This window comes from Peromyscus leucopus, chromosome 8a, assembly GCF_004664715.2.
Source record: "Peromyscus leucopus breed LL Stock chromosome 8a, UCI_PerLeu_2.1, whole genome shotgun sequence".
NCBI classification, from domain to species: Eukaryota; Metazoa; Chordata; class Mammalia; order Rodentia; family Cricetidae; genus Peromyscus; species Peromyscus leucopus.
Genome location: NC_051085.1, coordinates 47314517 through 47338645, shown reverse-complemented (window position 1 = coordinate 47338645; position 24129 = coordinate 47314517). Strand labels below are relative to the sequence as shown.

The 24129-nt window shown below is 44.6% G+C and overlaps 1 protein-coding gene and 1 non-coding gene across 2 annotated transcripts in view; one reads left to right on the top strand and one right to left on the bottom strand.

Moving 5' to 3' along the window:
- The window catches only part of Arid1b (AT-rich interaction domain 1B), a 382103-nt gene that overhangs the window by 197962 nt on the left and 160012 nt on the right, over positions 1 to 24129 (bottom strand).
- On the top strand, positions 15833 to 15936 carry LOC114706276. Its single transcript, XR_003736505.1, has one exon. It is a non-coding gene; the product is annotated as a U6 spliceosomal RNA (small nuclear RNA).

Genomic DNA, 24129 nt, shown 5'->3' with positions numbered 1-24129 from the left:
GCTCTAAACTCGTTAACTCAAAAAGAGCATGCATTTACTGGTGGACCAGAGTGGCAGTGTTCTCAACACCTGAGTTAATCTTAATGGAGACTTGGTGCCCTTGTCCCAACTCCAATGTGAGGAAATGGGAGATACAAAGAAATTCGACAACTCACCCAAGTGAGTGCCGAGAAAGACTTAAGCCCACATGCCCAACTCCTGACCTGTGTCTGTCTGTCTCTTATGTTAATGACTTCACTGTGAGGTGGTCTGTACTTGAGTACATTTAACAGGACTAGATAACCAAACTTGGGAGGTCTAACAAAATGGCTGTATTAAACTAAGTGGAACTGAAATAAAGTTTGCATGTAAAACTACTAAGGAAAAGTGCGTGACCTGTTCTGTTCCCTCTGCTGTTCCTCAGAATCCTGCAGGATAAAGACAAATGCCCTCCAGAAAAGGGGAAATGTAACAACAACTGAGAAGAACAGAATGCAGATGCCTGTGACAGATGTTACATCTGAACAGGACAGCAGTAGGGCGTGGCTCTCAGTGAGGCAGAAGTGGGCAGCTCTGGCAGCTGACTCCAGTGCAGCCAGGCCTGGCCAAGGCAGTCCCCAGGGGAGAACTGGCGGTGCCGCCAAGGGTTCTCCAGCAATGTACAGGGGGATGTTCCAGTTTTATGAACAATAGAGTTCACGCTTTAGAAAGTATATACAACTGAAGTCGATATATGTGAGAATGTTTAGCAGGACGGATTCAACCCTGAGCACTGCTCACAATATCACAGCATGGGACTCCGAATTGAAAGGGAACTGACAACAAATCCAGGACTACTTGGTGCCAGGGAGCTTCCGCAGCATGCCCAAGGCCCTGGGGCCGAACTAGGGCACCACAGTCAGCTACCGTAATACCGAAGCAGCAGTTACCCGAGGTCACCGCAGTTAATTAAAAGGCGAACCACCGTTAATATCAATGTCTAAATGGGTCTGTTAGATGTGAGCGTACAGCCTTGCAATTAGTATTTAGAAATGTATTTTGGTTTGGACATGGACACTTCCCTTGCATCAAGTTTCCTTGTACACACTTTGTGCAAATGACTGACTGCATGCGGACTCGGCTTTGTTCTACTGACTGCATTTCTCCAGGCACAAGATTGTTACACCGGTTTAGAAAGAGACAATACAGAAGAGTGCTGTCACCTTCCAATCATCTGAGTGATTTTTGCAGAATCAAATTATATTCTTACTTCCCTTGTCTTCAAGGGCAGCTGTCAAAACTGAGTCACTCTTAAGAGCTACAGCCTTAAGGAATTTCAAAATAGTCTAAAACACATCGATGCTTTCTTCCCATAGAAACTTTTAAGAACGGCGACTGTTTAATAAAAACCTGCTTTTATCTGGAGCACAGGACAAGGTTCATAAAGGACTCATATGTCTAACATTTTCTGAAACTATGACGTCTAAGGGAGTTACCTCCCATCACATTCTCTGAGGACCCTAGTGAAGACTGTACATGATCAAAATGACAAGTGACATAGGAAAGAGAGGATTCAAATATATGAGCCAAAGAGAAGGGTCAGAAGAATAATGAAGGGCATTCCAGGGAGGGACTAGCTGCATTTAAAGGTTAACAGTCACTTGAAGTTGCGTCAGGGAGACTATGGAAATCAGAAGGGATGTCTCGTCAGGCAAACAGAAGTGAAAAATAAAACGGACCTGACAGGTATGACAGTGTGAGAACTCTGCTGTGGAGGCAGTGGGAGGCCCAGGGAGTCAGTCAGATAAACAAGGAAATACAGCACGTGAGAAAGAGGGGCAATTTCCAAGCCTGGGATGACTGAAAGGTATTCCAGAAAGAGAACGTAATTACAGAACAATGCAATAGGTAACTGAGCACGCATGCTTTAAAAATCCAACCATGGAAAGAGCACTGTGGTCTCCAGTAGAGACAACTTCATTGTCTTTTTATCATCTATAAATTAGCTACACATTTCTAAATTTGGGGCTATTTCTGAAAACTCAGAGTGCATGAATTACAATTTATCCTGGGACATGTACACTTCCTGTTTGTTTTCTAAGGTTGGTTCTGTATGCCTGATGTAAAGAAGGGCAGAGACTCAGTTTCTCTGGTCACTTAACAGGCAGTCAGAGACTTCCACTTTCCATTTCCAACAACCTTCCTTCAAAAATAACACACACACACACACACACACACACACACACACACACACACACACACTGACACACAGACACACACAAAACCCGTGTGCACAGAAGGGAAGCCGTTTTGGGAATGTGAGTGCCCTCGGGTCTCAGAGGAAGGGACGAGCTCAGTGCTTCCACCAGCGAGAAAGCACTCGCCACCCACCTCAGGCCTGAGGAGTCAGCAGCTCCTCGCCTGCGCCCATGTCCACTAGCACATGGCTGTGTGCCACACAGACCTCCCAGCTCCTCAGCTACTCAATCTCAAATACAAGAAAACAAGTGGAAATGGCCAACGTTCTTAGAACACTGAGGCAGCCCCGGCCTCCTCACCTCTCATGCCTGCAAAGGGCAGCTGTCCCCACAACAGACAGTGAAAGCTTAAAGCTGACCAACATGGTATTCTGTGTAAGGGCAAGCGGAGTGGCTGAACCCTGACCTACAATAAATACAAGTTTGATGAGGATCTCTGCGGACTGTTCTTCATGTGATGCTGAACAGATCCTGTCCACTAAGTTGGAGCTCTTCACTCAAATGATATTATGTCAGATTATTGGTAAATCTGCAAATAGTAAGGACAAAGGCATGAAATAGGAAAGTTCTAAAACTACAACAAAATACCATTAACATAAGCTTTAAAGACACATTTAAATCTCCTTCCATTCATTATGCAGTTCAATAATATTAACAACAGGTTTGTTACTGATAACTTTTAAAATATAAGATATTCTATCCACTGGAGTCAGCTGTCATCCGGATAGAAATTGGGAAGGATTGAGAAGAAAAAGGGCAACACAATTTGATTCTGGTATCTTAAAGAAATATAAAAACAGTCAACTAGAAAAAGTGAGACACAAAAAAAAGTAAAACTTTACCGATGGAGAAGCATGTCTCTGTATGAAGCTGGTCTACAAATCAAAAGGCAAAAAAAAAAAAAAAAAAAAAAAAAAAAAAAAAAAAAAAAAAAAAAAAAAAAAATAAAAGAAAGTCATGCTCTTTAATGAAGTGGTTCTTCTTATAACTCACAAGTGGCCAAAATTCTACTCTCTCTGAGTTCCCCCGTGGCTGTCCTAATGTGCAACCCGCCCTCCCTCTCTACACAGCTAACATTCATACCACAGAGTCCCAGTCACTTCACTCTCAGAAACGAATGAATAAACGGAATGGATGAAGGGGGAACGTGAGCTTTCGAGACAATGGCAGAGTGGACCGCACTCCCTGAGAGCCAGGGAGCAGTCGGTTCACCCACACTAGGACTGTCTCGGGTGAACTTCCCGGCTGCCGTGTAGGGAGGAAAAGTCAGATGATGTGTGAGAGTCTCCCAGGTTATGGGAGTGGGTCTGAGTCTGAAAATGGCCATGGGCCAGCCTCGCTGAGGTGAGAGGAGACTGCCAGGAAGCAGACTTCCTAAGTGCCAGCAGAGGTTCCGTCCAGTACATAGTGCCCCTCAGCAAAGGCATCAAGACACCATATGAGGGAGGTTAAAGAACCCCCAAAGTGTTAGGACAACACACAAAGTTCTCCTACTTCTACCAGCCAGGAGGAGAAACTGCAGAGAACACTGGAAAGGAGTCTGCCTCACTAGAGAACCTGGGCTGCAGCCAAACACAGATCTGGTCCTAACACACACAGCTTAACAACAGACCCCAAATGATCAAGTTGTTTCCAAGAGATGTAAACAGGTGCTGTATCCAAAGTTCAAGGATATTGTAGGAATTAATTTTAATTCCAACTTGGCTGGGGACTGAATGTAGCTAAGTGGTTAGAATGCTTGCCTAGCATGCACAAAGCCATGAGTTCAAGCCCCAGGCATGGCGGTACATGCCACTAATGCCAGCACTTTGGGGGTGGGGGGAGGACTAGAAGGTCAAGGTCATCTTGTGCTACACAGGGAATGAGACTCTGTCTCCAAAATGGAGTCATCCAGGTAGGAGACGGTGCAGGCATGAGACGCTTCCCATGCATGTATGAGGACCTACATTCAGACCCCCTAGTACCCATGTAAAAAGTCAAGCACACTGGTGTTCATGTAATCCTGTTTTAGGGAGGTGGAAGATTCCTGGAGCCGCTAGCCTGGCAGCCTAGCTAAAACATGAGTTCTAGGTTCAGTGAGAAAGCCTGTCTCAAAATAAGGTGGAGAGTGACTGAGGAAGGTCACCTGGTGTGGCTCTCTGGCCTGCACATGACACATATACACACACATCTACACATTCACATGCACACAGAGACATACATTCCTGAGCACACACACATACACAAATACAACCATCAGCAAGGTAAAAGTCACATCTGGTATATAATTTAAAAAAAAAGACCAGAAATACAAAGAAAGCAAGAAAATGTAACGTAAACCAAGAGGAGTGGCAATGAACTAAATGCACACAGAAGTGGCAAGCATGGTGGAATCCATAGACGAAAATGCCAGCATTACAACCCACGTGTTCAAAACAGAGAAATGTCTACCTTCAGCAGTTGTGAATGTAATATAAATTAACTCAGATTCAGCTTCTACAGGTAGAAAACAGTGTCTCGTGTTAAAAACACGCTATATACATTGTTGGGTGTTTTTACTTACATCTTTCTTTTCCTGTTTTTTGTTTACTTTTGATTTTGCTATATGGCTGAGGCTGTATGTAGAGCTGAGGTTGGCCTTAAATCCTGGCCTCCTCTTCCTATCCAGGGTTCTGGGGCAGCAATGACTGGCATACCCATGCCCTCACCTAACACCATACAAGAAGGGGGCACGGATAGGGACAGTAAGTACAGAGAGGAAAAGGATCCCAAGCGGCTTCATGGCCATGTGAGAGGAGCCAGGACCAAAGAGGGAAGGGGGGGAGGATATCTAAAGAAGAACAGGACCCAAAGTTGTTCCATGTTTGACGGAAACCCTAAAACCAGACATCCAAAGGGTCAACAAACTCAAAGGAAAAGGCAGGACGAGAACTACATCATCATCACATGCTCAGCACCAGCTAGAGAAAATCTGTAAAGAAAACAAACAACATAACATAAAAAGCAACACAAATAAAGGAAGCCTTCTCAGAAACAGAAAGCCCACAAATCGGGCCAGCAGCTCCTAAAAACGAAAGGACAATGCTAGTCAAATAAAATGTCCAGGGAAAAGATCCTTTAAAAAGTAAGAAAACACATACTTCATGTCAAAAAAGCAAATGTTATTTCAGAAGGGAGGGTCCCAGCACTTGGGAGGCAGAGGCAGAAGGATCTCTGTGAGTTCTAGGCCAGCCAGAGCTGTTACACAGAGAAACCCTGTCTTGAAACTCTTGCTCCCCTGAAAAAGAAAACTTCAGCAAAATTAAGTGAGTTTTTTGTTTGCTTTTTCTTCAAACAAGGATTTTAAGACACAGGCGTCAACTTTACAAATGAGACTTATATTCATGAACGGAACTTATGAACTTCAAAACCACAACATAAAACAATTCAGAAATGCCCCAAAGATCTGAGAAGACTTCCTACCAGAGGACACCCACAGCCAATGCTCACACTACACGGTGTCACCATCCCCGGTGACCAGAGAGGATGAATTGGAACCAGTCATACCCTCAGAAGGACTACAGGGCAGGGCAGAAGCTACGTGCTGGGAGTGCTGGACAGCGGCCCTGCTGATGGGATTCTAAACAGCAGCTGCTTTGTGGAGCAGAGAATTCTGCTCCTAGGCACCGACTGGAGAAACGAAACCATTGCATCTATGGACTTACATGTGCTCCTGGTGAAACCGTTCAGAGCAGCCAAAGAGAGAAACAGTTCAAACAAGAGACACGGTGGGTTTCCCGACACACGAGGGCGGTGGAAAGGAGAGGTGGGGGCAGGCTACTCCACACCCAGGCCATCTCTGCCCAAGTGGAGTCATGACGTTGACAAGCAAGCTGTGCTGAGGAAAAATGTGTCTTAGTAATGGTTAAGTCACAGGCTGTAGCTAATACAGTGCATGGCTCCAGGCCCCACAAAACTGAAACCAATCCGCCCATATCCAACAGAAAGGCGAAGACAGGTGTGCCCGCCCTGGCCTCTGAGGTGGCTGAATTGAGTGTTGTGGCGATGGAGCCACCACTCACGGAGGTTGGGTCGGCTGCTGTTCTCTAGAACAATTTAAGTTTTCTACTCTCCAGTGTTGGTGAGATTAGGAGAGAACTATCTGGCACAGGAGGAGCTCACACACACACGGAGCCTTCAAGATGAGCCACTGCAGAAAGTGATTCTCAGAAGAGTGAGGCCCGAGATTCTGTCACACATGGCCATAGTATAATGAGGACAAAATGAAGTAACGTGCATTTCAAAACAGCTAGGCGCTAGGCTATGAGGAAATGACGAGCACTGGAGGAAACGCTATGCTAGTGACTGGATTAACTGTGGCCTGGTAAAAACAGATGCAAACACAACACTGAACCAGAAATGCACACAATTGTTATAGCAATTTTTAAAAATACAGGAAGAGGCACTAAGAGACCGGGGAAGGGATCTCGGGTGAGGCTCACTGTAGAGACTGGTGCTTCGGTTCCAAATCACCACCACCACACATTTTTCTCTTTCCTAGTATTTATAAAAGCTATACTATGCGGGGGCTGGAGAGATGGCTCAGAGGTTAAGAGCACTGGCTGCTCTTCCAGGGGTCCTGAGTTCAATCCCCAGCAACCACATGGTGGCTCACAACTATCTGTAATGAGATCTGGTGCCCTCTTCTGTATACATAATAAATAAATAAATCTTAAAAAAAAAAAAAGCTATACTATGCTATTAAGTATGTAATAGTATTAGATCTTAAAACCTGTGCATGCCTTAATTACTTTATTGCTAAAAGTGCTTATGATCAAAATATAGATAACACTATTTTGATAATAATTCGGTTCTTAAAAATTCAGTATGCTGCAAGAAGAGGCGTCAGTAATACTTCCCTTGTGAGAAGCAGGAATAATGAGCCTAGCCTCACATGGTTTTGCTTGTACGCAGTTTATAACGCTGGCGCTCCCAGAAGAGCACACGTTTAAGATTCAGTGCAGCAGCCCGGCTGAGGTCGTTCGGCTCACTTCTTCATTCCGAGTATTAAAACTATGTGCCTGAAATGTCCGCACAATAAAAACTCAAAATCCAAAATCACATTACTTTTCACTGCGTTCCCTTGATATTTTTTCCCCTCTCCTAAAATTCTGGGCACTGGCGATCTCTGAATGAATAAAATTATGTTCTCAAGAAAGGTGCCCGCTGGGAAATCACACCTCAATTAGCACAGTGTGATGCTGCAGAGAAATGTTCCACAAGGAAACTTCTCAGACAGTGAGGGAACTTGTATGCAGGTCATATAAAAATTAACTGGAACAATCTAGATGTTCTGGGGCAGGAAAACCCATAAAAAAGCCAGATTTCAGGACCACTTCTGAAATCCCACCAATGCACCCCGCTGGTGGCCGTGTGTGTGTGTGTGTGTGTGTGTGTGTGTGTGTGTGTGTGTGTGTGAGAGAGAGAGAGAGGTGCACACCTGCCTGTTGCCTGTCTGTCCGAGCATGGTGCAGGCATGTCAAAGGTCAGAACAGGTTGGCAGCTGGCTGTTTCCTTCTCCTGTGAGGATTCTGGGGACTAAACTCCAGCCTTTAGGCTTGCTGGCAAGGGCCTCTCTTACCCAAAGTGCCATCTCAATGGTTTCCTTCTTTTAAATCTATAATCAGAAAACATGTCAGAAGTGGTTACAAGAAGAATTTGAATACAAATCTGGTATTCTAAATACTGGAAATAAATTGGCAAATCAAACAGAATAAAATCAAGTGTGAGGAGGAGGAAGAAAGGTATCACCTTTCCTGTCAAATACAGCAAGTCTCATTGTTCCTGGGAGCAGGGGTGGTTTGGGAAGTTAAAAATGCAAACTAAACAGGACTTCGTTTCTTAATTCCACGTCCTTCGAGGTCTCTAGTTATTGGTGAAAATTCTGATACTTGGTTTGTTTAGATCAACGTGCAAACAATTTCACTATCTAAATGTAAGGGATGTATTCAAGACGACGAGCAACTAGAAACAAATAACGTCACACATGCTCCTTAAACGCATTTAAAAATAATTATCGGCAGAGAATGGGAGTCGGGGGTTGCCGAGGACGATCTGGTTTCAGCTTTATGATGGGCCTCAGGAGCTGTATTTGTTTACCCTGTTCTACAGAAGCAGGTGCAGCAGCAGAGGCCTTCTATGACCTGGGCTGTCGATAAGCCTGCCCTTGGCGTAGTTAGCTGTTTAAACACAGTCAGTCACACCTCAGTCTTGTAACTACAGCGGTCACATTATAAGTACACCGCATCCAGGCCCAACTGGTGCCTACCTTGTTGTAGAGTGCACACTCTCAGAGTAACAGGCCTAGCTGGTAGCTACGACACTGTTCTAGTCGGGGTTCTCTATTCTCTAGAGGAAAAGAACTGAGATTGGCAATATGTGTGTGTGTGAATATGTTATATATGATACATTCATATTTATTAGAGTGGCTTACAGGCCGTGCTCCAGCTAGTCCAGCAAGTGCTGTCTACCAATGGAAAGTCTGCGAATCCAGCAGTGTTCAGTCCACAAGGCTGGCTGTCTCGGCCGGTCTTCAGCATATGCTGGAGTACAGAAGAAATGGACTCTAATGCCAATGAAGGAACAGATTTACTAGTGAGTGAGGATAAGTAAGCAAAGCGACAGCTTCCTCTTCCGTGTTCTTTATGTAGGCTGCCCCCAGAAAGTGTGGTCCAGATTTAAGGGGGTCTTCCCACTTCAACTGATTCAATTAAGAAAAACTCCTCACAGATGTACCCATACCCAGCCCCTTGGTTTTCTGTTCATTCCAGACACAGTTATGTTGACAACCAAAAATAGCCATCAGAGGTATAGCACACCATCTCAGACTGCCGCTGTTCAATTGCAAGACAGAATGGGAGGCTGGGGTTCCATTGCACGTGGGCCAAAGTCAATTACAATGTCTACAGTCTATCACATAGCACAATGTGAGACACACCAGCCTCATGTGTTAGCCATTATCAAAGCGGCACTAACACCAAGTGTCACGCTGATATGGTTATTTTAAATGTCTTTCTCTCACAGGAAACAAAATACAAAGAATCTAAAACTTTTCTTTTTTAAACAGAGGAAAATGTTTACCAAAATTCTAAGGCTACTCCTTCGGCCTGACATTTGTTGGAGGACAGTTGTTTCAAAGAAAGGTCACTATGCATGCAATCAATCCCTTTCTAATGGCAGCCGGCTCCACAGGCTAGCTGCACTGGCTCATGAGGAGACTCCTGTCATTCTTGAGTTCACGTGAACCCCCAGATTAACAAGGAGAGAGCACGTGTCCAGCTGAAAAGGGCAGGCAGAGATGGCCTCCAGTTTGCGTAAATTACTGGACAAGAGGCGTGCAGGGCCAGAGCCGGGACTGCAAGCACAACGCATGCAGCTGTTTACATGCTAAAATTCTAATCTTCCGTGTGAACTAAAGAAAGCACTAAGGTTACCTGATGTCACTAAGCGAACATTCTTAAGGATGACCAGCTCAATTTTCTGCCCAGAAAAGCACAGCAGTAGGCAGAGGTACGGGGATGAGGTGGCCGCTCGGTCGGCCCAGCCCTCTTCGGGGGGTTTCTGTTCCTCAAAACACAAAGTTAGTTTAAACAACACTTCCATTTTGATTTCTCAATGCCTGTCCTTGACATACCGTAAATGTTTAAAACCTTCAAGAACTGCTATTGTTGGTCACACATAATTAGCTAAAATTCCTTCTAAATTTAGGCATTCTGGGAGAGATCTCGTATCATGTGACTAAATGTTGTAACTTTTATGTATTGTTTAAAGTCTTTTAAGACACAGAACCATGTGAACTAGGAAATGTAGTCTTCTGAGTTGATCCTCCTCTACAGTCGATAGATTCTGAGAGGACCCCAAGAGTCCCAGCTGTTATCTCCCACTCACATCTGGAGTTCTGACAGGACCTATAACTATGTTAGGTTGTTGCCTCTGTGATGAAGATATTTTACATGGCAAAGGTTAAAGGACTTTGCAGATGTAATTAAGGTCCCTAATCATGTGACTCTGAGCTAATCCAAGGGGAAATGGTGCTACGTAGTCCTGGCCTAATTAGGAGAGCTATGTCAAGAGAAGCAGAAGAGTGGCTGGCCAGCTTTAAGACAGCAGGCTGCAGGAGCTGTGCGGCCACAGGGAAGCGAGCAGGCCCCAGGCTCACGTCAGATCACAGTCCAGGCCTTAAGGGAAGCTGACACTTCATACAGAGTATCACTAGGGTACAATTCTATTCGCCACCATGGATCTGGGAAGCAAACCAGAGAGAATCAGGTCCAGCACATGATGGTGACTCTCCGGGCACAGCATGAGCTACTGAAACCCAAGTGTCTAACGGCACACAGAGGGCAGCTGGGTACCGCAGTGCGGCGGGGAACACCAGCACCGGGCGAGCTGGAGAAGAATGCGGGTTCCAGAGGGCCAACCTGAGATGTCTCAAAAACCAAACCAAAACAAGGACTGGAGATGTAGATCAGTGGCGGGACACTTGCCTAACGCGTGCAAGGGCCTGGTCCCCAGTGCCCCATATCTACCCCAACAACATACGTAAGAGATGAGGGTCGGTCAAAGCAGCGACAAGCCAGGAGCAGCCAAGTGGCCAGTGAAGCGGATCCTTAGTAATTCAACACCGATGGATTTCTATATTCGGTAGCTCCTTGGCAGTGTGAGGAGGGAACCCCAGTCTTCTTTACTAGAAGCTCTGGCTCGGAATTATCTGATGGTAGTGGACACAAGAAGGTCTCCCAGAATAAACCAAACCAACAGCATTGAGCTTTGGCAACTAGACTCGGCATCTTCTTCACGAAACAGGAGTTGTGGCGTGACCTGCATAAGCACCTGTTCTGGTGAGTGCTGCAGATGGAAGTTCCCTTGGCCAAACAACCTGCAGGTGTGACGTCATTCACCTGTATTACAGATTAGTAATCATAAGCTGCGCCACTCAAATATGGTTCAATGTGGCTCGTGAACCTGGCTTTGGGTAGCTACTTACATAGAGTAACTGCTGTATTATTATGTGGCTCTAAATGTGTTCCTGGCCTCTTTTTTTTTTTAATCATTAAGTACAAAATAGCCAGCCTCACCCATGCCTACACCACTGAACTCAGTGTTTTTTGAAAGACAGTTCTAGGATGTGTTTCAAAGCCTGAGGCCGCCCCGTCTCCCGGGTGGATACCTCAGAACACAGCGGCAGCACACAGGACCACCACAGCACAGTTCCAGCAGTGCTACACAGGAAAACAGTCCAGCTACACCAGCAGGGGCTGGGAAAAACAAAACAAAACAAACAAACAAAAAAAACCAAAAACGGTAGACTAGGCTAACAGGCTCGCTCAGAATGGAGATTTGTGTCCAGACACAGTCTTTTCTAGATAATTTTGTTGGCACACACAGACAAACCTGCTGAGATATGAATGGTGAGGTATGTTTTTGCTCGGTCCGTTCATGAAATAATTTATGAATGAATCTGACCGCTAAAGTTCACCTCTAAGCTGCTTGTGAGGAATCTGGAATGCACTCTCTAGAAATGTGCTAAACTGAAGTGAACTCCTCAACCTAGGAAAAGCTCTCCTCATAAGGAGACTGACTGATAGGAAACGAATGCACCTTGCCAGCAGTGTTCCCCTGGGGGACACGTGTGGACCTCTTTCATGTCTGCCAGCTGTCGGGTCGAGAGATCTGCCAGGGTCAGCCTCCTTCCCTGCAGGAGTCTGCACTAAACTCCAAGCCAGAGTATTCGTGACCAAAAGATGGGCCACCACTTACCAAGACTCTGCACGTGCACCATGTCACATGGACAAGAGGCTCTGTCACCATCACTGGCAAATCAACACATGCACAAAAGGTGATAAGCTCCTCCATTCACTCAGCCACAAGTGGTGGTGTGGGATTCAGGCTAAGACCCCCTGAAGTGACCACACCTTTATAATCACTAGAGTGGTAAGAATGTCAAGATTCTATGACCTACGACATTCACCCAGGATTTTACCCTAATGCTCCACAGCTCTGATTTATGGTCTTCAAGTACAAATATTTCAACACTCTTAACTTCCCACATTCCCTTAATTGTATAAACTAAAAGCAAAATATCCAAATATTAACCTTGATTTATAATAGGCAGCAATAAAAACTGAATCCTAGACAAACATTATCTATCAGTGGTTTAATTGCCTGGAAATCTGCAGCGGTGGAGATGTCCAGAGTCTAGGAAGGTGTGAGCAGGGTGAAGGAGTGTGAGCAGGGTGAAGGAATGTGATGGGGAGACACTGCAGGTGTGGCCACTGTTCGTGGTGCACACAGATCCGGACCCTCCCTCCTGCCCAGCAGCAGACTGGGAATGGGGCATGGAGGGGAACAGGGCGCCTGTTCCCAGGACACAATGAGCAGGAAATAATTCCACGTCCAAAGCCTTACACTATGCTGAACTTGCATACATCCACTGAAAAGATTTACTTAATAAGAAGAAAAATCAACGTTAAAAGCCAGGTTCCCATTGGACCGATCAATGTTCCTTGCCACTCTGATCTCCACCTTCAAAAGTACAGAACCTCTGGGATGGTTGGAACATGAAATGACCCCCAATGGGCCCGTGTGCTTAAGGATTGGATCCCAGCTTGAGGCACTTCTCTGGGAGATTCTGGCAACTTTAGGAGGTAGGACCTAGCTGTGGGGAGCAGGTCACTAAGAGAGCCTGTGGGTGCATCTTGGGCCTGATCCCTTCTTTGGCTCTCTTTTTGCCAAGGGGAAAACAGTCCCACCATATCTAGCCACCATGATGCTCTGCCCAAGAAAGTGGGGTCAGCCTCCAAAACAAGTCCTTTCTCCTTAAGCCATTGTCTCGGGAGGATAACAGTGAGGCAAAGTTAACTATACAACTACAGAAAAAGGCTCATGCAGTGAGTGTTTCAACTGCAGGTCTATAAGGATATACTATTCCAACTAAATGACCAATTTAAACAATTTCAAACACAATCAGGAAAGTCTAAAGCATACTGTAGCCTGGTAACAGCAAACATAACAAAGCTTATTTCACAACAGTGATCATGATTTTTAAATATCAAGCAGAATATACAAGCTCAATTAAAATCACTATAGTACTGGAGTCATCTCCTGTACCAAATGTGCACCATGCACACATGCACGCTCACCCCCACACACCCACACCTCCACTTCCTTATTCATCATTCAGAGCAATGAAAATCAGTCAAAAGAGGGAAGTACCAAGAGAAAAAAAATTAATCCAAATTAATCATTAACCTGATGGGTGACAGCTAATTTATCTTCCTGACTTTTTCATACCTAACATTTAATTACATTTCTGTGGTGATTTGTGTCTAATACCAGTGGCTATTCTTATCTAAAGGGAAAGTATGTGTGCACATACCTATACATATTTGTGAGTATATGCACATGTCTGTGTAAGACTAATATATTCAGCATAGATCTAATGGTCAAACATTGGACAGATTTGGAGAATATCATGACTACATGGACATATACACATATGTAAAAATGGCTGAGATAAAATTCCTAATCAAGACAAAAGGTAAGAAAAAACTATGCCCACTGACAAAGTCCGAAAGTAACTGTTAGCTCACGTACTCTTTGGGAAAGGAGCTGCTCACAGGGCAGCAGGTGTGACCTGTGCTGGCCATGCAGCGGCCTTTCCCCTGACTGAGGCCACCGTCCTAAGCATCTCCACAACCAAGCGCTCGTGCTGCAGAGCTGGGGACAGCAGTGACTGCTCTGAGTTGATGGAGAAATGGCAAGCAGTGATGTGTGTAGCTGTGGGTTCCGGAGCTCTACGCTGCATGCGGACGACTCCTTCCATTAACTAGAAGGGAACTGACATCAGCTTCTGAACCTCCGAGAGACGCTGCAGGAGCTCAGCCTATTGGAAGGCCAAGCTCCGCCAGTGTGCGGGTGTCTCACCAATAGCAAGCGCGATATTAACCAAGTACAGAAGGGAATACTTGAAATCGCATCCAGGAAATGAAAGCAGGTACATACTGCCTACAAAACACAATTCTTAAAGCCTGAATATTCTCTGAACTTACTAAATTTTAATAATTTTTCCAAGAACTACAATTGTAAATGTACATTTAAATATAACTTTTGAGACGTGGTTGTTCCTGTGTAGAGCCCTGGCTGTCCTGGAACTCACTCTGTAGACCAGGCTGGCCTTGAACTCAGAGATCCGCCTGCCTCTGCCTCCCAAGTGCTGGGATTAATGGCATGCACCACCATGCTGGGCTTAAATATAACATTTTGACAATCAAGCTAATAATACAAAATAAAAACCTCCCTCTCAAAACTTAGCAAGCTCTATTATACATTATATTCCAAGTATTTAAAGTCATATTTCATATAAAAGAGCTAGAAGACAGGTTAAATATAGTTATTCCTATTTGAATTGTGATTACTTTTAACTTGGGTTTTTTTTTCTTTTTGAGCTTTAAACTTAATGTAAGTTTAACCTATGTTTTACATAATGAACATGTCAACACAGAGATCTGGTTTATTCTATTAAATTCTACTACACTAGAACACATAATAATCTACAGCCACTTTCTTCAAATGATAGTCACTTTCCACACCATTAAGGTGGTGAGGAGATTGCTCAGCCTGGGATAAAATTGCTATAGAATAACATCCAATACAGGCTGAAAAAGGTAGGTTCCTCTGTTTGAGGGAAACCTAGCCAGTCCAGACAAAATTTAGGAAATGGAATAGCTGTACGGCCCGGTCCAGATAGGGACCGGCAAGGTTGGAGCTGGAAACTGCCACTGAATTATGTTACTGCTTTGAACCCTGGTCCCAGCTGTTCAGTGTCTGCCACATGGGGACCAGACTACGGAGGCTGCTGTATGTGCAAAGGAAAGTAACTGCTATGAAATATTCATTTGAAAAGTAATTAAGTCCTGCAGTTTAAAAGCTAACCTTTCACAACACAAAAATCATCACACAGCCTGGAGATTAACACATTCGGATGGCCTCTGGTGCTTATTACAATTTATTTAGCACCTCATCTACATTGATACGTAGGTTGTTTATACAATTTTTCATTTCCTACAAGCTCAACTAAAGACAAATCAAGGGATGATTTTCTCCATATGCCCAAAGCAAAACCTTTACAGACCACACACACAGGACAAATAAAATATTAGTATGTCTCCCAAAAATATTAATGAAAAAAGGAACCCTTTCGTGTAAGAAAAGCTGTACATCAACTGAGGTGAAGCTGGCAAAAAGGTGGTCTATGGGCTAGAGAGAAGGCTCGCAGTGAAGACCACTTGCTGTTCTTGCAGAAGACCTGAGTTCGATCCCCAGCACCCACATTGGGCAGCCTCCAGCTACCTGTGACTCTAGCTCCAGGGGATTTGATACCCTCTTCTTGCCTCTGTGGGAACCTGTACCCAAGTGTACATAGATCCACACACATACACATATTAAAAATAAAATTAAATTAGACAAACAGATGGTTTAATAATCATCTTCCTTTTTATACATCAGTAATAATTCCAAACTTACAATTTTTAATCCAGAGACACATTCTATTGACTGAATACAAACAAAAATTATCTATCATTAAGAATTTCAAACAGTTTTGCTTCAGCAGCACGTTACTAAAATTGGAACGATACAGAGAAGATTAGCATGGCCCCTGTGCAAGCGTGACACCCAAATTTGTGAAGCGTTTCATATTAAAAAAAAAAAAAAAAAGAATTTAAAAAACCATGTTTCTCTCAAATAGTCCCCACACAGAAAATCAAATTAGCCTGCCTGACAGTCTCAGCACATGAACACAAAGATCTTTCTTCCTTCCTTCCTTCCTTCCTTTCTTCCTTTCTTTTTCTTTTTTTTAACTAGGGGTAGAAGAAAAACTAGATAGATTTTTGGCCTCAAAGGCCACACGTGACCATTAGCTTCGGTTTGGCTCTGTCCAGTAGACAGAGTGATCTCTAAGGTGTCAGCAGAGGACTCGAATAAATCCTCCAAATGAGCCTGAGTGCTCGCTAACGGGAAGCGTGCAGGAGAGCTGACTCAGCACCCGGTACAAGGTCAGTCTGAGTCCCACACTGCTGACGTCATGGAAGTTCCAGAAGCTTCACAGCTTGACTACAGTAGCCAACAACTGTAGGTCGAGATGAGCTAACAGGATGGGCAGCTGAGTCCCTGAATGCCAGGTGTGTGTGGGAAGCATCCTACATGGCTGGCCAGGAAGCAGTCATTCTGACTGCTGTCAGTGATAAACAGGCTAAGGATAGAAGGGAAACTGCCCCACAGCTCCCTGCCTTCCCTACCTGGCAGCCATATTTGAACGTGGAAGCAGAGGCTTCAAGCCATGCACAGTTCACACCAGAGAATACAGTCAGTCGTGCTCAGGAGCCACCTCATAAGCAAACAAACATTTCTGTTTTATGAAATAAATATCAAATAAATATCGTGCAATTTCTGTAAACAAGAATTTCAAATAAATAATATATGAGCAAAAGTTGTTTTCCCTCCTAAAGAGCCATTTTTGTTCATAAAAGATTTTTTTTTAGTAAAATTTGATTGTTCTTCTTAAAAAAATACTCTGAAATTTTCAGATGGCTAAGAATCACTATGAATGTTAAAGATCAAAGTAAGAGTGTCCAGCTACAATTCAAACAGTACATTCATATTTGCTTCCACAGAGGCTTACTCCATACGAGTACTATGCAGACGATTAAAACTATGTTTGACAGCAGAAGATGCTAAAATTCCCAAGCAATAAAACAAACAGTATTAAAAAAAAATCAGTTTTTCTAAAAGAGACAATGTATAAATATATGCAGAGACAACTCGAGGATCATACAGAAAACAGTGATCCCAACTTTACAGGAACACATATGTCTTACACATACACAAACAGCAGCCATTTCTAAGGAGAAAACTACAGCTCCTTCTGCTTCTCCGATCTACACCCCTTATCTGTGCACAGGCCCAAGCACAACCTCTAAGGTGAATCCGGGTAAAGTGCAAGCCCCCGAAACAGACAGAACCTATGAAAATCAATTACAGCAGTTAAAGGCACAGCGTTCTGAAACAGTCTTTTCTAAAGAAAAAAAAAGAAGAAAAAAAATTGAAACTTGGAAGCAATGAGGCTTTATTTCCAAGTTTTAGAAATATTAAGGAGAGCAAAGGGGCTTTACATCTGAAAGGAATTCACCTTTTTAAAAACATGTTTGAATCTATGTATCCATGCACTTAAGCATCACACAGAAGGCCAGAAAATGCACATGAATGTGTCAACTTCTAAAAATGTCCACATGCATACACACAGTTACTCTGAAAAAGCAGTCAGTGCAGACTTTTGTTTTGTTTTGTTTCTCATTATAAAGAAGGGGCAAGCTCCGCCTTACCCAAATGAGGTACCTGTGTTTTGGGAGGTACAAAACACAGATTTTCTTTTTAAGAAATATATTCCTAGGTAAATAAGACACCAGTTCCCTTGCCTTGTGTGTCTATCTATTTCTACTTCAAGAAACAACCAAAAATCCTAGCTAGGTATCATCAGTCACAGGAAGCAGAGGGCGAGATCCATTGCACAGGGGTCTCATTCCTCTGCCTAATCATCAAACATTTTTAAGAACCATGTTGATCTTCTATCAAGGAGATCAAGGAGCCAAGATGCAGTAAAAGGCTGAGAGCAGGTGCCACTGTGGGGATCCAGAAGATGTTCTGGAGTGCAGAGGTATCAGCTGGCATCTGTGGCCAGGATACCACTGCTGCACGAAGTGGAATGAATAGTCAAGTCAACGTCTTTCACTTTACTCTCCAAATCACACACCCCAAGTGTGAAGCCTCTTGTTCCCAACATGCTGAAATGACATGCACAAATGGTTGGTCCCTACAGAGGACTTCATGGAAATGAAAACTGGACTTTAGTATCTCGACTTCAACTGAATGGTCCAGTGTGCCAGGCACTCGGATGCAGTGCATGAGCATCATGGGTCCCGAACACACTGTGCTGTAACTTTCCTGCGGTGGTAAACAGCACAGGGCTCTTGTCAAAGCTAAGGGCTGGAGTTCGAAGCTGCCTTCTTCCTTTCCTGTGAGAACACATGAATCTTCAGCTTGGTGACCAATGTCCCACCTTACAGCTCTTTTCCTTTCCCAACACAGGAAAAAGGCGTGCTACTCTGCGAGCTCTTCAGTGGCACCATTACCTAGACAGGAAGCAGCAAGGTCTACCTATGTACTTCCTGCTGCTTCAGTTCATAACGCTCAGGAAGTCGGCTGCTTAGCAGAACCATCTCTCTAAACTCACATCCTAAAAAGAACAGGAGCATGTGTGTGTGTGCAATTCTAAGGAATTATGAGAGTGAGTGTGCAATTCTAAGGAAAGATGGGAGAGTGAGTGTGCAATTCTAAGGCTGTGGTTTAGCTAAATATGAATGCCATTGTACTTATTTCTTTTGGGGCTTCTTGCAAAGAGTAATTTGAGGGCTTGTCCCACTTGACAAATTGCCCCTCTAAGTAAGAATGCAATACAGGGATTAGCAATGAAATGTTGCTTTGCTTTTGAAGTTAGCAAGCAGCTGTATTGTGGTACTCTAGGCAACATCCAACCAGACTCCTACAGAGGAAAAACATTTGTTCACAAACATAAATAGCACTTTTTAAAGACATCACTTTGTCAATAAAGTTTGTATACATTATTTCTTGTTGTTTGAACTAACACAACTACCAAAATGAAACCACATTTTTTGGTTTATTATAAACCACAATGCACAATTTCAAGAACAGAATCTATGTATCAGCACTCAGAGGATTACTATGAGTCAACAAATGGCATCCTTCACACAGACACCATACCACACAGGTACAGAGCTTGATTCACTGTCAAAACGAGACATTTCTAGGTTGTTAAGGAAAGAAAATGAGAAATGGTGTAAAAGCAAGTGAAATGTTGGTTTTAAAGATAACCACATCAGTAGTTTAGAATGTGCAGAATGTTCTGGGTGAGATCAGGGGTGGACAAGCTTCTAAGATCTTTCTGAATGAAAACTTGAACAGGAAACAAACTCAGGCAGCCACAGGAGACCTAACAGGAATGCAGACCTCTTTGGCCACAGAGGAAGAAAAGTATGGTGGTCCAAGTGGCAGTCCCTTACTCTGGGGAGGTGGTGAGGGTCTGTCTGTCAAACTGACTGTGTATGTATAAGGACTCTGATGCACAGGAGTCGTCAGATAATTGACCCTACAAATGTCGTTTTTCCTGATAGAGGTTCATCACACTAAGTACTGCCGGATCTTTATCACAACTGTCTAGAAGTGAGAGGCCGCACCCACTCCTTCAAAAGACAGTTAGGGTCAGGCTGTGCACGGAGCCTTACCCTCCAGCCTTCCACGCTGGCCCTTCACGTGTAGACCCCCAAGCATGGCGCTGCACCTACGGATGGAGGACGGGTATATTTGGGGCTGCAGCTTCCTCTGTGAGTCCCATCGTCTCATCTAATAACCTCCTCATTATCTTAACAGAAGTGCGCTAATTAAAGTCTTCAGGGTTTATGTTTAGATTGAGGCACACTAAGTGGTGAGTGGTTTTACTGAACTGAAAAATCCCAAATAACAAGCAGGTGAGGAGTTGGGAAGGGACTTCCTTATTTTCTGCTCACCTCAGAGTACTCTGCTTCATTAGCAACTGACTCCCAGTCTTCCTGACCTCATCTTCTTCTGTTGTGCCTTGCCAGCTGGACGGCAATAATTCATTGGGTTTAGTAGCACTTTTTAAAACCGAAATTATCCAAATAATTGAAGAAAGTCAGGGTACAATTAAAAATAGAAATTATTCAAAAGAAATGCTGGAGATGTTCAGAGAACATGGAAATGAGGCAAATACATCATTACAGTATTATATATAATGTATGATATAATAATGGACATTATTAGGAAATGTATTTGCTGAAAAGTGTGTCTCCATCTGAGGGACTCTGCAACTCTTCACACTAGGAATGTATCCTTCATAACAACACACCACAAGGGCTTAGGAATTGCTTAACAAAATGAACTCAATTCTCCTCACTTCATAAATAAAGGGAATTAGGGTTAGAAATGGAATGAATATGAGCATCTAGCAATAATAAGCCATCCATTTGTGCACCGTGGAATCAAGCGGATATAGAGAAACTTATTTCACATTTCTGTGTTTTTCTTCTCTGACGGGGGAGGAATTTAGCAATAGAAAGATGTAACTTCCTGCTGTCACCACCAGCCAGCCAGGCTCCGTAGAGCATGGTAAACTGTAGCATGGGAAAATGAGTGGCCACGAGCCCACATGGAATTTGGGGGACAGCAGTCGAATTGGAAACGCTGAGGTATACATTCAAACTACCCAACCACATTGTTTCCTAGTACAAAACACAGTTCTTGGACTGTCCGAACATTCAGGACACTTGAGCGGTGAGCCGGGAGACTGTCCGAACATTCAGGACACTTGAGCGGTGAGCCGGGAGACTGTCCGAACATTCAGGACAATTGAGCGGTGAGCCGGGAGACTGTCCGAACATTCAGGACACTTGAGCGGTGAGCCGGGAGACTGCTCTGACACAGGGACAGGCAGCACCCTGTAGCATCCCCAGGAGATTCGAGCTCAGCTGTGACGGAGGTGAGGCAAGCTGCATAACAGCTTCATTAGCAGCACCTGCTCCATCCAATCTCTCCTTTCAAGTGGCTAGCAAAGGGGAACTGGGCCCTAAAAGTCGGGGCCTTAAAAGTTCCTCTGCCCTGTACACCAGGCTGGCCTTTAACTCAGAGATCCTCCTGCCTCTGTCTCCTGAGTGCCCAGGATTAAAGGCCAGCACTCCCACTGCCCTTTGTAACCCAACTGTCTCCAGACACATGTTATTCATCAACTGACTGGAGCAGCTGCGGAGACCCAGAGCCAAACACTAGGTGGAGCCAGGGGAATACCACAGAAGAGGGAGAGGAAGGATTGTAGGAGCCAGAGGGGTCGAGGACACAAGAACACTGCCCCAGAAAGAACTAAGCCGGCTTACACAGGGCCTCACAGAGACTGAAGCAACCCCACATGGGACTGAGCTAGGTCCTTTGCATATATGTTAATGGCTGTGTAGCTGGGGTTCTTGTGGGGCTCCTAAGAGTGGGAGTGGGCTGTCTCTGACTCTTTTGCCTGCTCTTGGGACCCTTTTCCTCCTGCCGGGTTGCCTAGTACAGTCCTTGATGTGAGATTTGTGCCTAGTCTTATATTAACTTGTTATGCTGTGTTCAGGTGATATCCTTGGAAGGTCTTTTTTTTTTTAGGGAAATGGAGGAGGAGAGGATCTGGGGGAGAGGAAAGGAGTGCGGCTGGGAGGAGTGGAGGGAGGGGAAACTATTGTCAAGATATAATATGTGAGAGAAGGACAGAGGAAAAATAAAAATTACAATACAAACAAAATATATATTTTAAAAAATTCCTATGTCACCTGCTCTCAAGCTCAAACACACAATTACTTGGGACCCATGGGGGGAAAGGCCTCTCTGTCTTTTACCCATGCCCACAGACACCTAAATAAGCACACTAGGTGAAAGCCTTAAGATAATTTTATTTGATCACCAAGGTGGTGCTGAGAACCAGGACCACAGAGCTAAGCCCAAGCCCCCACACTCCAGTCCCAATCTCTGTCTCTGTCTCTGTCTCTCTCTCTGTCTCTCTCTCTCTCTCACACACACACACACAGCACACGCACACAGCACACGCACACGCACACACACACACACAGCACACACACACACGCAGAGATGAGCCTTACACCCTCTATCCCCACCCTGCATCTATGCTACTGTCTGACCTGGAGTCGGCCTTGGCTGAACTTGGCCTCCTTGTGTATAAGAGTAGGGGAGGTGGTGAGGACATTCAGGAAATACCCTTAAGGTGCCCACCTCTGTAAGAACTATTTCTGTTAAATACGCACAACTGAAAATTCAGAGAAATCAGCAAGCAGAGAGACACTAAACACAGAAGCTTGCTGGAGTATGCAACAGTATTCAAGTCCCAGCTCTTAGTTATACACCACAATTATTCTTACAACTGAAGTCCTGGTGTTCAGCCCACATGCCAAAACCCTGCAATAGATAATAGATAAAACCCTCTACATCTAAAATATATCTGTCCCTTCTGCCTCCTTTAGTCTTGTATAGCTGCATGCTAGTTCAGAATGCTTTTCAAGTCAGCAGTTTGCACACCAAGAACTTGAGAGTCTTAATGTAAGCAACTTTCTTATTCTGACCAAAAAAAAAAAAAACCAACCCACTTTGTACAAAGATCTTGAACAGAAAGCATCTATACCCTACAGCTGTGCTGCATAGAATGGCAGCCACACAACACAGGTGTCTGTTCAAATCCAACAGTTGGAAATCAGCTCCAACTAACCATAGTTCAAACACTCAACACCATCATACGTCAAGTGGCTCATATATGGAGTCATGCACATTCCACAGATACGGACTATTTTTACCACTGCACAGAGTATTTTTTGGACAATGCTGATCTAGACTGTCCAGAAACGCCTACAGGCCCTCATGCAGTCAGACTTCAGCATCCATAAACTCAAGCGCAGGTCAAAATATTTGGGGAAAAACTGGGTTAGCACTGGACATTATAGGCTTTATGTCCTCCTCCTCATCATCATCCCTAAATAGCATAGTATAACAACTGTAACAACTGTCCACACAGCACTTACACTGCAGTTGGTACTGGGAGTAACCTAGAGATACTTTGAAGCATATGGGAGATGTGTATAGAATATATTTATATAAGGAAGCCAAGTGTGTACGGATTCTGTCACTTGTGGGCATCCTGGAACCACTTTCCATAAGCACCTCGGTGTACTGATCTTTGCACTGCAAATCCACAGTTGGGGCAATGTTCATCAGTAAACTGTGTCTTCTCCTTTCCCTTCAGAAGAAGGATGCTAGACATGTTTGGGAACTCGCATCAAACCTCAGTGGAGAAAGAGCCCTGCCATCCCTCAGCCCACAGAGACGCTTCAGTGGTCACCAGTCTGTAGGGATTCCTGTCGGCCACAGAGGGTCAGGTTGCTAGAGAGCACGTGCAGAGGATTATGTCCCAACTGCCACCAAACAAACCTCAGTCTATGAAAGTGACTGAAGATCTTTAAGTTCTGCTTCCCAGGTACTGATCTCCAAAACTTACTCCATCCCATTTCTGAAGAGTGGAGCGGAAAGGGTGAGGCAGCATATTAAAAGGCTAAGCAGAAACCACGTGCTTCCCTCTAAGAACACATGAAAGGATCCAGGCCACGATAAACAGACATAAAAGGCAAAGGAAGTCCTCCTGCGTGGGCCACTCAGCTCGCCCTCCCCAAGCCGTGGTCAGCCAGGAGGCGAGCCTGGTGTCCTGAGGCTGCTGCATTTACACATCTTCCCGGGATCTAGATCTGCAGTACCCAGGCCCTGATCAGACCTGGGGAGGTACCAGTGCGGCTGGCAACAGGAGGTGAAAACTGAGGCAACTGTCAGATGAAGTACCAAGACAGAGAGACGAGGAAGAGACAGAGTTCCACCCCTGCTGCCTCGGTGACTTCCCTAATAGGAGAGGTCAAGGGCCTAGGTGGCTGTGCTGGGTAGTTTTCTGTCAACTTCACACCAGCTGGGGTCACTATGGAAGAGGGAACCTCCACTGAGAAAATGCCCCATCAGACTGACTTGTGGGCAGGCCTGTAGGGCATTTTCTTGACTGATGATGGATGTGAGAGGGCCGAGCTTGTTGTAGGTAGGTCGCCCCTGAGCAGGTGGTCCTGAAGTCTATAAAAAGGCAGGCTGAGCAAGCCATGAGGAGCAAGACAGTAAGCAGCACCCCTCCATGGCCTCTGTATCAGCTCCTGCCTCCAGGTTCCTGCTCTGCTTAAGC